Genomic DNA, 15,330 nt, shown 5'->3' on the forward strand with positions numbered 1-15,330 from the left:
TTAAAATGAATTGGCAGAAATAAGATAAGAACTCATTTTTTGAGTGGGGGGTGGGGGGTTATTGAGGGGGGGATTATAAAGGGAGGAATTTTATGCATATAGAAATTGTTTGGGGGTTTTCTGTGTCCTTCGGGAGAGTTACAATTTCCTAGCAGACTTCCTTCTTACGCCTGTACCTGCACCTAGCCGACTTCCTTCTTGCGCCTGTACCTGCACAAGTAACGGAGACTCCGGATGGGGGGTGGGAGTTCCGCCTCCGAAGATTAAGTTAGTATCTTTTCGAAGTGGAATAAGAACAGCAAAAGCTTCTCGGTTCGAGAGCGTTTCCGTAGGTTTGGACTTTGTTTGTTTTTTTTTTTGTGGTTGCAATTAATGTATGTGTCTGTGTCATAAATGAGGTCTACCCTTACTATTTATAGTAAGGGAGAACTGTACCTCAATTAGGGTATAAGGGACACGTGTCTGCAAAGGAAATGGGCCTTTGCAGAGCGCTGAAGGATTGACACGTGTCAAGCCTTTATTGGGCCACGTGTCTTAGGGTATTTTCACCCTAAACATCTGCCCCTCACAGATGAGATGTGGCAAACTCACGTGTCATCTGTGACAGACGTAGGGTGCATGGGGTAAGTGACGGTTCGTCTGCTTCCCCCCTTGAATTTCAAATTTTCGTGCAGAAGGTGACTGTTCGCCTTCTGCCTCTTTCTATAAGTAGGGTGGCTACCGCTTTCCTCCGCACTTTTTATTTTCAAAAATTTCCTGAGAAGCTCTGATACCGGCTGCTTCTTTCAAGACTTTCGAGCATCCGGTTTTCGCAAGAACTTGACATCTGCCTTCCGGCTGAGTGCGGATTTAGTAAGGTACCGTCTGCTTTCTCCCTCTTTGCCCCTAGATTAAGGACCTCACTCGGCATTTTGCCGCCTGGGTATATTTTGTCCGAAATTTCTGAATTACCCCTACCTCATCCGGGATTTCCCGTGTGAGGTTTTTGAAATATTTCCCTTGTAAAATGCCCTCATCCGTCATTTTTAATTGCCCCCATCCGGCGTCTAACCGTATGGGGGTTGTTTGAGCAGCCTTTAGCTTTTTCTCAAACATACAAATAGCCCCCATCCGGCTTTTAACCGTATGGGGGTCGTTTGAGCAGCCTTGGCTCAAACTGTTTCAAATTGCCCCCATCCGGCTTTTAACCGTATGGGGGTCGTTTGAGATTCCTTGGCTCAAACTTTGTTTCAAATTGCACCCATCCGGCTTTTAACCGTATGGGGGTCGTTTGAGCAGCCTCGACTTTTCCTCAAACGTTGTTTTAATTGCCCCCATCCGGCGTCTAACCGTATGGGGGTTGTTTGAGCAGCCTTTAGCTTTTTCTCAAACATACAAATAGCCCCCATCCGGCTTTTAACCGTATGGGGGTCGTTTGAGCAGCCTTGGCTCAAACTGTTTCAAATTGCCCCCATCCGGCTTTTAACCGTATGGGGGTCGTTTGAGCAGCCTTGGCTTTTTCTCAAACGTTGTTTAAATTGCCCCCATCCGGCGTCTAACCGTATGGGGGTTGTTTGAGCAGCCTTTAGCTTTTTCTCAAACATACAAATAGCCCCCATCCGGCTTTTAACCGTATGGGGGTCGTTTGAGCAGCCTTGGCTCAAACTGTTTCAAATTGCCCCCATCCGGCTTTTAACCGTATGGGGGTCGTTTGAGCAGCCTTGGCTTTTTCTCAAACGTTGTTTAAATTGCCCCCATCCGGCGTCTAACCGTATGGGGGTTGTTTGAGCAGCCTTTAGCTTTTTCTCAAACATACAAATAGCCCCCATCCGGCTTTTAACCGTATGGGGGTCGTTTGAGCAGCCTTGGCTCAAACTGTTTCAAATTGCCCCCATCCGGCTTTTAACCGTATGGGGGTCGTTTGAGCAGCCTTGGCTTTTTCTCAAACGTTGTTTAAATTGCCCCCATCCGGCGTCTAACCGTATGGGGGTTGTCTGAGCAGCCTTTAGCCTTTTCTCAAACATAAAAATAGCCCCCATCCGGCTTTTAACCGTATGGGGGTCGCCTGAGCAACTTCCAGCCCATCTCTGCTATCCCTCATCCGGGACTCCACCGCTTGGGGGGCTTTTAAATGAGCTTCCAATTAAACATGTCTGATCTATTTTTCTTTATTTCAGCTTCAAACACATTCGGAGATTTCCGCCTGTGTAGGTTTCAAGCCACCATCTCAGCAAATTCCAACCTCCAAAGGTACCGTCTGCACCCTTTTTCAATTCTTTTTGTTAATTTTCCGGTTGCATAGATAGGATATGGACCCTTCAATTATACACTCGGCACAGTTTACGACTACTGTCAGGCGGTCACCAGGCACGGCTGAGTCTAGGACTGGGACTGCCGTCTGGGAGTATTTGGGCGAACCTTCACCTACCTCGAATCCGACCGTCTCTGTTCATGTGCAGGACAGAATGGCTCGGATAAGATGGACGGCAGTTGACCCGGATTACAAATCCGACGACGCAGCCGAAGATCCGGCTGATCCCAGAAACGAGGACCAGACGGCAGGACCGTCTGGTGAAATTCCTTTGGAAGAAACCTTGGGGACTCGTCAAGATTCCCCGAGTGGTCCGAGCACACCGGGTGATAGCATATTAGAAGACTCTGATTCTAATGCCGAAGGATCCGGCGATGAATCTGCTGGAGAAGGGTCTGGGTCCGAATCTGAAGCCCCAGCACAGGAGGCTGAGCCTATTGTTGAGGAGGCCTACAAATGGCCGGCTAAGGGGGATCCGACTGACATGACCATGTCAGCAAGAGACGTGGTCACCCTTACTGCAACCCTTCCTGCCTTTCTTTTTAAAAGGAAACCAGTTGGGAAGGACTGGGAAATAAGAGTCCCGCCTGTTAATGCAACCGTCGTATGGGAGGATGACTTGGACCATGCCGATGATTTTTTCGGCTGTTATGAGGCGGCATTCAAAGCAGGCCTCCGGTTCCCCCTTCACCCCTGCATCAAGGACATATTGCTGGGGTATGACTTGGGCGTATGGCAATTGACTCCTAACTCTTGGATCAATATTTTGGGGTACATTGCCGCGTGTGAGCTGCAGGAGGTAAACCCCAGTTGGGAGGCCTTTTCACACATGCATTACCTCAGCCGGGCTCCGGGTGGGTGGAATGCCTGGTACACCCTTACCACCAACCAAGAATACATGATGACTTTGGAGAAGCCATCAAAGTGGACCAACTGGAAGAGCAAATTTTATGTCGTCTCTTCACCTTCCACTTCCCTAAATCACCGGCTGCGGCGGTATAATAAGCACCCGGCATTACTGGGCAAAAAATGCGCGCTCCCGAAAGTGCCGTCTGAGGCCTGGGACCAAATAATGGAGACGGGTCTCTTCCTCAAAACGACCCATCAGATGGAGGACGGAAGTGAAATCATCGTCCCAAAGTTCTGGGTACCCCTCCCGGAATGGTTAAGGGACGAGTCATTCTTGTCCCTTTGCAATCTAAGTTCAATGTTTAAAAAGAGTAGGTTCATTAACCCATCCGGTATTCTGACACCTGATTATGCATACACGCTCTAACTCGAATTTCCCTTTTTTGCAGGTACAGCTAAAAGAATGGTGCCTCCTGAAAAGACACCTACCTTCTCAGCTATTGAGCTGAGAAAGAAGCAAATCGAAGAGAAGAAGGCGGCACTGGCCGCCAAGAATGGAGTAAAACCTCTTCCATTTCTTACCGGATGACATATGATCTGCCTTTGTTTCTAACTGATTGCTTTGTTTTGACTATTTTCAGGGTGGAACCCAGGGCATGCCAAAATCACTAGCAAGCATGCACAAAAGACCGGCTGGTGTGATACCTCAGCCGGCTTCAAAAGCTCCAAGGCTGCCGGGTCCACCTTTGGCAGCTAGTCCTGCAAAGAGGACGTCTGACCCTGCCAGGCCAACCACTGCAGGGAAGAGCCTGCAGCTAACGCCGAGTGCTTCGGCGGGCCAGACCCGGATGGGATCCCCCCTGGCCTGTACAAGGTAAAACCTCTGCCTTGGACCCCCCCTGGCCGCTTGGGCATATGAGAGTCAAAACTCAAGCAAGCCAGTCTGGGGGCTCCTCTGGCTGCCGCATGAATATAGGCGGCGCCTATGCCCAGTATCTGACAGATAACCCTTCCTTTGCAGATGACTCTACCAGCCGGCCCGACTACAACCAATACGCCAAGAGAATGGTCAAGACTCTGACCCGTTCTGAAAAGGAGGCGGTGCCGGCTGTACACCAGGTAAACCTGGATCGCATCAACTCTCTTCTTGCTGAGGTAAATAACCCGAATGCCCTATGCTTGTCTCAAGCTCTGCTTCTGCCGGATGAGTAGTAATTATCATCATTAGTTCTAACTCCTTTTCCGGTTGGTACCATAGGTGATGCTGAGAGTGGACGGGCTCCGAGTCCCCTTGCGTAAAAAGCAAGAGGAGGTAAGAGACGCTCAGAAGCGTGCCCTTGACCTAATTGACGTTAGTCAATTTCACACTATTAAATATGATTTGGCAACTAAAGAGAGAGAGTTGCAACAGGAGGAATTACTGAAAGAGGCTGTGCTGGCTGGGGATGAGGCCAAAAAGAAAGTTGATGAACTTGAGCTTAAGGTCAAGGACCTCCAGGCTGATCTCAGAGCTCTGGAAGGAGCTGACAAGGAAAATGCCAACCTCCGCCAGAAGAACAGCGAGCTGACTGTCCAACTCACTAATATTCAGGCGGCCCACAAAAAGGAGCTTAACGAGGAACTCAGCCGCCTGATTACAGAGAATGAAGCCGACTGCGAGGAGCGCATGAAGCTGGCTTGGGGCCTCATCCATCCGGACTCTGACTTTGACTATTTCAACCTCCGTTACTTGTATGCTTCTGAAGTTTATGAAGCTCGAGTACTCGGCACTCCTGCCCCTCCTCCTTTCGACGAGTGGGCTGAGAAGGAGTTAGGGTCAGAGCCGGATGGGGTGCCAATGGGAAACCAGCCGGAGCAGCTGCAGGAGCAGACGACTGAGACTCAGGTTGGGCAAGCTCAAGGGTTGGAGCAGTCTCAGCAACAAGAGCAACAGCAAGATTGATATTTTCTTCTTTTTTTTACCGGCCTGCGTGCCGTGTATTTTCGATGTATCTTTCCCGGACAGGGGTCCGGCTAACATTTTAATTAATCTATTAACCGACACAGTCGGGTTTTCTATCTATTATTTACAAAAATTTTTTTTTTTTTTTTTTTTTTTATATGCATTTTTACAAGTATTTCAGACGGATGAAGAAGAGATACCACAATATGCCCCTGAAATGGCTACCTGTTTACCCCAGCAGTAGACAGGCAGTCATTTCATGGAAGCCGGATGGGAGGTCAGTGACTGACCTTGCCCCGTCTGGTACAATTATATATAGGATGGGATGTAAAACCGTTTAGGTGGTTACAGTGGCCCTTTAGGAATTTCATTTTTCCGGATGGACCTCTTTTGGGTCCTTGCCGGATGAATGCTAGACGCAAAGGATCATCTCTAACGGCTGCAAAATTGTTTGACAAATGCCGTTGAGTTATTGGATCGCTAGAACAATGTTCCACCCAGAAGGGGGGCTGTTCTCTCCAGTGATTCACCCGGATGGACCTCTTTTGGGTCTTTGCCGGATGAATCCCAGATGCAAAGGATCATTTCTAACGGCTGCAAATCGTTTTAGACAAACGCCGTTTGAGTTGTGGGATCGCTAGAACAATGTTCCACCCAGAAGGGAGCTGTTCTCTTCAGTGATTCACCCGGATGGGTGTCACCGGATGACTGCTCTTTTTGGAGCAGTGGTTTTAACAAGTGTTCTTCCGTCTGTGTTCTTGCACTAGACAGGTGCAAATACAATTGTATGAATGGAAATTATATGCTTTCACATTTCAATCCTTAGAAGTAGTACTTTTTCAAGTTATCTACATTCCAGGTACGAGGCAGCCGCATTCCGTCTGGGGTATCCAGACGGTATGTGCCGTTTCTAACTTCTTCAAAAATCCGGTAGGGTCCCTCCCAGTTTGGGGTTAGTTTCCCTTGTTCGTATGCCCTACCGGTTGCTTCAAGCTTCCGTAATACAAAATCTCCAACTTTGAGGGGACGTTTAAGCACCTTTTTGTTGTAGGCCCTCGTCATTCGAAGGCGGTAGATTTCATGACGCAAGGCAGCGTTGCCCCTTCTTTCTGGAAGAGTATCCAGAGACAGGCGCATGGCTTCCCAATTTGCCTCTTCATCATACAACATGATTCGAAGTGTTGGCTCATATAATTCAATGGGAAGCACCGCCTCTGTGCCATATGCCATAAGGAATGGAGTTTCACCGGTTGACCCCTTCTCAGTAGTTCTGATGGACCAAAGAACGTGAGTTAACTCTTCTGCCCAAAGCCCGCCTGCCTTCTCGATCTTTTTCTTTATGCCGCTTGAGATGAGCTTGTTGAAAGCTTCAACTTGACCGTTTGCTTGCGGACGGCCAACGGATGCAAAGTAGTGGGAAATCCCTTGATCTTGCAACCAAGTCTTCAGGACAGGCGTTTCGAACTGGGGGCCATTGTCAAAGACCATTGACATTGGTACACCGAACCGAGTGATGACATTTCTCCAAATGAAGGAGATGACATCCTTAGTTTTGATGCCCTTTACCGCCTCGGCCTCAACCCACTTGGTGAAGTAATCAACAGCCACCAAAATGTATCTTCTGCCGCCTGGGGCAGGAGTGTATGGCCCCAAAATATCCATGCCCCATTTTGCAAAGGGAATTGGGCTGTGAATAGCTGTCATATCAGTTGCCGGCTGCCTTATCAGCCGGCCGAACCTCTGGCACTTGTCGCATCTTTTCACCAGATCTAATGCATCCGCCTCAAGTGTAGGCCAAAAGTATCCTTGGCGCCGGGTTCTTTTGGCGAGGGTCCTCCCGCCAATGTGAGATCCACAGAAGCCGGCGTGAAGATCTTCCAGTATTTCTTTGCCCCGTTCTGGGGTAACACACTTGAATAGCGGCTGCAAGTAACCCTTCCGAAACAGTTCACCGTTGTGCATTGCGAAGCTTAATGCTCGTCTTTAAAGAGCAGCTGCTTCGGATGAGGTTTCCGGTAGAGTGCCGTCTTCCAAGGAATTCCGGATGGGGTCCATCCATGTGGAGCTTCGATCTAGAAGTCCAATGGGGTCATGTTCAATGCTTTTCTTTTCCATGACTTCCCAGAAGACTGATCTAGGCGTATCACATGTGGCGGAGGATGCAAGTTTGGATAGTGCATCCGCCTGATTATTCTCGGATCTGGGTACTTGACTTAGGTTGAATTCATCAAATGCCCCAGCCTCCTCTTTGACCGCCTGCAGATACATAATCATCACCGGATGGGTGGCCTCGTAGTCACCGTTGTACTGGCTAACGATGAGTTGGGAATCTGAGCAGGCATCAACTTTCCTTGCCCCGACCGCCTTACACATGCGGATACCGGCTAGCAGGGCCTCGTATTCAGCCTCATTATTCGAAGCTTGAAACTTGAATCGTAGAGCGTACTCGTATTTGTCCCCCTCCGGAGAGTGAATAATTACACCCGCTCCGCAGCCATTCAGCGTAGAGCTCCCGTCTACATAAACCCTCCAAACTTCATCGGTTTTATCCGGCTGTATTGGCCTTGTCATTTCAACAATGAAGTCGGCAAACGCCTGACCCTTAACTGCTCGCCTGGGTTCGAAAGTGATTTCTAAGCCTTGGATTTCCACAGCCCATTTAATCATTCTTCCGGATGACTCTAAAGTGGTCATAGGCCTTTTGAGCGGCTGATCAGTGTAAACGGTCACCGGATGTGCTAAAAAATACGGTTTCAGCCGCTTGACTGCTTTGAACAAAGCCAGACCGAATTTTTCGATCATGGGATAACGAAGTTCAGCATTCCGGAGGACATGGCTTATAAAGTATACCGGGTGCTGATTACCGTCTCTCTCAGCAAGGAGGACGGCACTCAAGGAGTGATCCGAGACGGCCAAGTACATGTAGAGAGCCTCCTGGGGTAGGGGACTCACCAATCCTGGCAAAGAATGCAGGTGTTGCTTCAGCCGTTGAAATGCCGCCTCAGCCTCTTCACCCCATTCAAACCTTGACCTCTTTTTGATTGCTTGAAAGAAATACAGGCACTTGTCACCTGACCGGCTGAGGAATCTTCCCAGTGCCACCAGGCAACCGGTAAGCTTTTGAGCCTCCCTGACGGTACGTGGCGACTGCATGTTGATCACCGCCTGTACTTTGTCCGGATTGGCTTCTATGCCCCTCTGATCAATCAAAAATCCAAGAAACTTCCCGGACTCAACTCCAAAGACGCATTTTTTAGGATTTAACATGACTTTATGCCGTCTGAGGGTGGTGAGAGTTTCTCGGAGGTCGGCTAGATGATTCGCCTGCAGCTTTGATTTGACAATCATGTCATCAATGTACACCTCCACGTTCCTTCCAATCTGATCATAAAAGACTGAGTTCATCATTCGCTGGAAAGTAGCAGGCGCATTCTTCAACCCAAACGGCATCACCTTGTAGAAATATAGCCCTTGATCTGTGACGAAAGCCGTCTTCTCTTGGTCTTTCTTCCACAAGGGTATCTGATGGAAGCCGGAATAGGCGTCCATGAAACTCATCAGGGCATGGCCGGCTGTAGAGTCTACCAAATGATCTATCTTTGGAAGCGGGTAGCTATCCTTTGGACAAGCCCTGTTGAGGTCCGTGTAATCTACACACATCCGCCAGGTTCCATTCGGCTTTTTCACAAGGACGACATTGGCTACCCAATCCGGGTAGTAACATTGTCGGATGAATCCAGCATCCAAGAGTTTCTTGACCTCGGTTGCTGCCGCCTGGGACCTTTCCTCGCCATGGTTCCGTTTCTTTTGCCTGACCGGCTTCTTCTTAGGGTCCACAGCAAGATCCGGACTTACACCCGGCATCTCTTCTACTTCAAAGGCAAACACATCTTTGAACTCCTTCAGCAAAAGGAGCAAACCTGATCCCAAACTTTCAAACGCAGCCGTTCCAACCTTGACGGTTCTGTCTGGCCGACTGTCTTCAAGGACAACATCAATTATTTCTCCTGCCGGCTGAGGGCGAAGGACGTTTGTCCTCTCGGACAGTGATTGCTATTGTTTCTCCTTCACAGGCGCCAGTTGGTCCGCCTTCCTCTTTTTACCGGCTGGCTTTGTAGCCGGTAAGCTTTGATCACAGTCGTCAAGTTCAACAATTTCTTTCTCTTGACCGCCTGTGTCAAGCGTTGGTTTGATGTCCGAGAGGTAACACTCTCTTGCCATCTTTTGGTTCCCACTCAAGGAACCGACTGTGCCATCATCCCTTTCAAACTTTATCAACATTAGAGATGGGATGATGACTGCCTTTGAGAGGTTAAGGGTTGGACGGCCAATAATCAGATTGTAGGCAGTCAGCTCTTCTACTACAAGAAACTTGACAACCATATGCCGGCCCTTACCCTTCTCTCCGAACCGGATGGGTAGATCAATCATGCCCACCGGATGTACTACTCCTCCCCCAAAACCTACAAGAGGGTATGAGGCCGGAAGCATGCTACTGGGCTTATACTTGAGTTTCTCCAAGCACCGGTAGCTGATGAGGTCGGATGAGCTCCCGGTATCAATCAAGATCCGGCCAACTCTTTGATTGGCGATTTTGCACTCGATGACTATGGGGTCATCATGAGGCCGCCTGACATCGCCTCTATCTCTCTCGGAGATGTTAACTTCCGGAAATGAATATTCAGACGACTGGCCCTCATCCACCGAGTTGACCAGTTTCCGAATGTTATCTTTTGTACCCCGGATGGTAGGCCCACCTCCCGCAAAGCCACCGGCTATGGTCAGAATGGTTTCCTCATCCGTATCCGATTGAGTAGCCGGCTTCTTTGGGGGTGGTCCTCTTGCTTGTTTAGGGGTACCCCTTGACTTGGAAAGATAGGATTTGAGAGCCCCCTCATCAGCGAGCCGGTCGAAGAGCCGCCTGAGACTAAAACAACCCTCAGTGTCGTGGCCAATTTCCTCGTGAAAAAGACAATATTTGCTCTTATCCCGGGCGCTTAGAGGACTCTTCATAGGAGACGGTTTTTCAAGATTCAACCGGTCCTTTACTTCGTTGAGAATGGAGGCACAGTCCTTGTTGAACTCGTACTTTGGCACATACGGATCCGACCTCTTCCTTTTCTGGAAAGGTTGTCCGGATGAGTCTGCCGCCCATACCCCCTTTCTCTTGTCTTCCTTTTTGGCCGACTGGGTAGGCCGATTCTCTTTTTTATCGGATCTTTTGTAATCCGTTGGAAGTTTAACAGCACACAATTCCACTGCCTGAATGTAGGCCTCCGCCTTCATGAGTGCCTCGTGAAGAGTGGAGACCCTCTTCCTAACCAAGTCAAACTTAAAAGTTGATCCATCTTTTAAGCCTTTGAAGAAATCAGTATAGGCAACGTCATCAGACAATCCATTGATTTGGATCCTCATCAGGTTAAACCGCCTGACATATGACCGGAGCCCCTCTTTGTCTCCCTGTTGTATTGCCCCTAGATCAAGGCTTGTTTTCTTGGCAGGGATGTTCATAGAAAAGTTGGACGTAAACCAGTAGGCCAAGGTCCTGAAATTATTGATGCATCCGGCTGGGAGGTTACCAAACCAACGTTGAGCAATCCCTTTCAACGTTGCCGGGAAGCACCGGCACCATGCGGCATCATCCAAACCCTGCAAATACATCAGGTTGGTGTATGCCATAAGGTGATCTTCCGGGTTGGTGGTACCGTCGTAGGCACCTACCAACACGTTTTTGATTTTAGACGGCTGGGTCATCTCGGTAATTTCTCTGGAGAACGCCGTTGGCTGTTCCCCAAGGTTGAGCAGCCGGAGCTGCCAGTCCATAGGCTGGACGGGCGACTGATGCTGCCCCCCGAAAATACCTGCCTGTGCATAGGGGGATCCAAAGGGCGTATACGGTGTTCCATGCACTGCCGGTTGGATCATATGGGGGCCGGATCGAGCGGAAACCTCGCTCGTCCGGCTATCATTGTTTGTTCTCGAGTGCCTTCCTGAGGTGACATTGAAGCTGTCTCGAAAGGTCGATGTTGATGCCGACTCGGATCGCTGAGTCTTTTTATCTTGGATGAGGGTCCGGGCATCAGAATAGACTTTCTTGGTTCCATCCGGCTGAATGTGCCGGACGGGCTTTCTGACTCCATCTATAGGAGTGTGCATCTTTGAGAAATCAAAGAGCCTAGCTGGCATGTCTGACTTCGGATGTGGGGTAGATGCTCTACCCTTGACTGTTTTGGCCATCTTTTTACCGTGACGCCTTTCTTCCGCCTGACCCTTACGGGGGCCGGCTGTGGAGTCCAGAAGGCCTTTGATCTCTCCTTTGATCTCTCCTTTGAAGCTCATCATCATATTCATGAGCTCATCTCTGGAGACTGGGGAGTCTCCAGCGGTAGAGGTTAACCCAAGCGGCCCCCTAGTTGGCTTGCTAGGAGCCGCCTGGTTCCCTTCCCGTTCTCTCTTATCTTTGGAACGGGTGTTCTTGGTCCTCAAAGAGCCATCTGCAGCAGTGTAGGCTTCCAAGTCATAGTTATCGGCTGTATCTTGGTCCGAATGGACCTCAACCTCCCCAGTAGGCAGATTGCCTTTACCAGGTAGTATAGGCTCAGATGTCATCTAGAAAGTACTCTCCCCACAGACGGCGCCAAATGTTTGGGGGTTTTCTGTGTCCTTCGGGAGAGTTACAATTTCCTAGCAGACTTCCTTCTTACGCCTGTACCTGCACCTAGCCGACTTCCTTCTTGCGCCTGTACCTGCACAAGTAACGGAGACTCCGGATGGGGGGTGGGAGTTCCGCCTCCGAAGATTAAGTTAGTATCTTTTCGAAGTGGAATAAGAACAGCAAAAGCTTCTCGGTTCGAGAGCGTTTCCGTAGGTTTGGACTTTGTTTGTTTTTTTTTTGTGGTTGCAATTAATGTATGTGTCTGTGTCATAAATGAGGTCTACCCTTACTATTTATAGTAAGGGAGAACTGTACCTCAATTAGGGTATAAGGGACACGTGTCTGCAAAGGAAATGGGCCTTTGCAGACCGCTGAAGGATTGACACGTGTCAAGCCTTTATTGGGCCACGTGTCTTAGGGTATTTTCACCCTAAACAGAAATGTATAAGGGGCATTCATGTAGTTAGACATATGTATAAATGAGTGCATATTTTGGTATCATTGAGTAATCAATAATACCAGTCACTAGTTCAAAACACCAATTTGGAAGCCCTAAATTTGAAGCGTTTTTCCAATTCGACTTCCAAAAACCCACAAAAACCCTCCAAAAAAAAGAGTTGCAAAGGGAAGCAGTTTCAACCAAGCCACTTCCATAAATAAAAAAGGATGCGGTTCAAACCGCTTCCAATTTAAAAAAAAAAATAAAAAATTGCCGCCGAGCTATCAAAACCCTTCCCTATTTTTTCGATCTCCCTTCTCTCATTTTCATTCCAAAAAATTAGCATTTCCCTCTATTACTCTCTACCTTTCGTTCCCCTCTCAATTGAGTCCGACGATACTCAACCACCACTACTCCTTTCTTTTCGATGTTGCTGGTGGTCGTAGGTGGTTGCGAGGTTGCTGGTGGTCGTAGGTGGTTGTGGGGGTTTGTTGCTGTGGTGGTTGATGTGGTGTTGCTGTGGTGTTGTTGTGGTTGTTGTTGTGGTTTCAGGGTTGCTGTGTCGTGGTTGTTGCTGTGGTGTTGCTGCCATATGTACCTAAGCTAGCACCACCACTACACCTCCCTCTCTCACTCAACATTGCTTCTCTTTCTCACTCTCAAATTAGGGTGAGTTGTTGCTCATTTTTACTTGCATTTGATATAATTTGTTTGTTTATTCTAAACATAAAAGTTAAAGTTTCAAATTTAGTTAACACAATTTTTCCTTAATTGTTTAATTAATTGTTTGTTTATTTCATATTGTTAATTTTTTGTTTAATTGTGTACATGTTATATATTTATATGTTGTGTGAATTAAAGTAACTTTAAAGTAATTTTTTGAATATATTACTTGTTAGTTAACTAATTAGATTGTTAAAATTGGTTAGTAAAATATAATATATGAATGGATTGTTATGAATGAATGTATGGATTGTAAAGTAACATTAGTTTGCTTGTAGTTACTATAATTAGCATTATATAAATGAAAGAACTTGTGTATTGTTGAATGTCAAATAAATGCAAATTGTTGAATGCTTGCATCATCATTTACTTAAATACCCGTTCGAGTCTTTCTCATTAGGACAAAGTCTTGAATAGTCCCCGGTTGGGACTGTTCTTGGACGTTTGATCTCACTTAGGTAGTGAATGTATGTCTCCTTTTCGATTTTAAGGAATATCCTAGCTTATCATTTTCCCACCTTGATCTATAGTGCATATGTAGGTAAGTTATTACCTACATAGTGTACTTGGAGAACAGAGGGGAAATGCTGTCGGATTTTCCCTAAAATTGGAAAGTTTACATATATTCACTAGTGAGATTAAACGTTCAAGGATGGGTTAGGCTTGACTGATAAGGACCTTGTTGGAGCATTCATTTTTATGCAATATGAATGATATATATGGATTGTACTCTGATTAACATCATAAATGTGTTTGTATGCTTAATCATATATGTATTGGTATGCTTAAAGGCAATTTAAAACGTCGATGGATCGTTGTTGGATGTATGGTAGACGTGATACATTGGAATTCTTTAATGGTGTTCAAGAGTTTTGCAAGACTGCTTCACAATATCAGCTCAGAACGGGTATCAATTCCCTTTATTGCCCATGTGTAAATTGTAATAATGTTACATTGGTCGATAGTGTTGATACTATCATGGTTCATGTACAATTTCATGGGTTTAGGCCTCAATATCATGTGGGTTTGGCACGATGAAAAAGGATCGTATAGAGAGAATGTTGTTGGAAAAGATACGCATGATAAGAATGCAGAGATTCGTGTGGAAAAGGAATATGGGATTGATGACATTGGAGATGGGGATAAGGAGAGGGATGAGATCGAGGATGGTGGCGCTGATCACTTGGATGAGATGATGCATGATGTTGAAGGTGACTTCGGGGACCGATCCGATGTATTTGAGTCCTTATCAGAAGCTACCAAAAAGCCTTTGTATCCCGGGTCTAAAAAATACACAAAACTCTCGGCCGTGCTAACACTTTTTAACATTAAGTTAAAGCAAGAGTGGAGTGACACTAGTTTCAGTTCTTTGTTGACTTAGTTATGTGACATGTTGCCAGAAGGGAATGAACTTTCTAATTCCTACTTTTATACAAAGAAACTAATGTGTCCATTTGTTTTGGAGTATAAGAAAATTCATGCATGTCCTAATGATTGTGTTCTGTATCGAAATGAATATGAAGAGTTGGAGGAGTGTCCACGTAGCGGTAAGTCGCGTTACAAGCGAACAAGCTGCAATGTTGGGATGAAGGGACCTCGTGCTAAGGTGTTGTGTTATCTTCCCATTATTCCAAGGTTAAAGCATCTATTTTGAATTCCAAAAGACGCTAAGAACTTGAGATGGCATGAAAATGGAAGAAAGAAAAACGGTTTGTTGAAGCATCCGACCGACTCTCCACAATGGACGAACTTAGATATGAAGTTTAAGGCATTTGGTGATGAAGTAAGAAATTTAAGGCTTGGGTTGTGCATGGACGGTATAAATCTATTTGGCACTCTTAGTATCAAACATAGCACATGCCCGGTACTTTTAGTGATCTACAACTTGCCTCCGTGGTTGTTCATGAAACGCAAATATGTAATGCTTTCACTTTTGATAACAGGACCAAGGCAACCTGGAAACGACATTGATGTTTACCTTGAGCCCCTTGTTGATGATTTGAGAAAGATGTGGGACAAAGGAGTTTCCGTTTATGATGCCCATAAGAACGAGATGTTCCTATTGCGGGCAGCCTTGTTGTGGACCATTAATGATTTCCAGCATATAACAACCTGTCCAGGTACAAGAACAAATGGCACAAAGCATGTCTTATTTGTGTCAATGACACACCGAACGTGTACCTTGATCACTACGACAAAGATGTTTATGTGAGGACCCCGAAGATTTCTTAGGCGAGATCACCCATATCGTAGGCAGAAAAAGGCCTTCAATGGGAAAGTAGAAGAGGATGCTGCTCCTAGGCCATTAAGTGGACAGGAGGTTTATGCTCGAGTGAAGGGTATACCAACTGTTTTTGGTGAAACACCAAAACCTGTTGGTCCACATGCTCTCTTGAAAAAGGAATCAATCTTTTGGAAGCCTAAGTATTGGA

Source organism: Chenopodium quinoa, unplaced genomic scaffold, assembly GCF_001683475.1.
Source record: "Chenopodium quinoa cultivar QQ74 unplaced genomic scaffold, ASM168347v1, whole genome shotgun sequence".
In the NCBI taxonomy this organism is placed as follows: domain Eukaryota; kingdom Viridiplantae; phylum Streptophyta; class Magnoliopsida; order Caryophyllales; family Amaranthaceae; genus Chenopodium; species Chenopodium quinoa.